Raw genomic sequence first — 1,096 nt, 5'->3', positions numbered from 1 at the left:
GCCAATGCAGCAGTATGTACACAGATTACTTAATGATGTCGGGACGCCAACTAAACCGGCGAGGAAAAATCATGGTTTACTGGCTTGGATGGGCATAATAGACTGAATTAAAGAGAAAGGTTGAATGTGGAAAGACTCAACATGAAACAGAAGAAAACTTCACGTGGTCTTTGGATGTCGACCTTGCCCAGGGAATGGCAATAGTCCCCCTGAAGATGACCAATTCCTCATACAAACCCTTGGGCAACTCTTCTCCAACTACCACTTCGCTCATCTGCTGGTAGGTGACTTCAACGCCCAAAAGGCCTTCTGGATTGAGCTCCAGCGCAACAAATCAAGCTGACTTTTTGCAGCGACGCTGTTTGGAGTCGTTTAACAGAGCGCTTGCAACATGTCATTGCACCCACCAGATACCGCGCAGGCCAACTACCATCTCCCATGGATTTGGTCATCACCAACGAGAGACACTTCGTTGATCAGGCAACAATTACCGCCTCACTGGGACATAGCAACCACTGTGTGCTGACTTTTGAGTTCATCTGCTATTTGGCCAGAAATCCCAGACCTCAAACGTAGTTTCGAGACTTTTGCCGTGAAGTCTTCTCAGGAATGCGCATCTTCCTTGAACAAGTCACTCTGGGACCAGCTCCGGTGGAAGAACTACATAGGACCATTGTCCAGAATGTCCACAAGGCTGACGCGACGTTCGTCCCGGAAAAACCGGCACGCACTCGGATGAACCGCAGGCTGCCAAAAAGGATTCGGCGACTTCTGGAAAAAGGTCCGAACTCTTTTTCAAAAAGTTGACTACAGAGGATACAGAAGATGAGCTGGCATTTCGTAAAATGCGGAACCGCTGTAAATGGGAAATCCACAAATGGGACATACGAAAACAAGCCACCATCCTGGACCTCGCTCGAAAAAACAAAAACGTACTGTTCAAGTACATGAGACATCGCCGCGGAAACAAGCCATCCGCGTTCTCCTTGAGGGACAGAAACGGAGAACCGACGAATGACCCAACAGTGGTATCTGAGGTTTACAGAGAACACTATGCGTGTCTATACTCAGCCCCAGCGTCCTCGTCACATCCACT

Source organism: Opisthorchis viverrini (assembly GCF_000715545.1).
Source record: "Opisthorchis viverrini unplaced genomic scaffold opera_v5_4, whole genome shotgun sequence".
NCBI lineage: Eukaryota > Metazoa > Platyhelminthes > Trematoda > Opisthorchiida > Opisthorchiidae > Opisthorchis > Opisthorchis viverrini.
Note: the sequence above shows the minus strand (reverse complement) of the source record.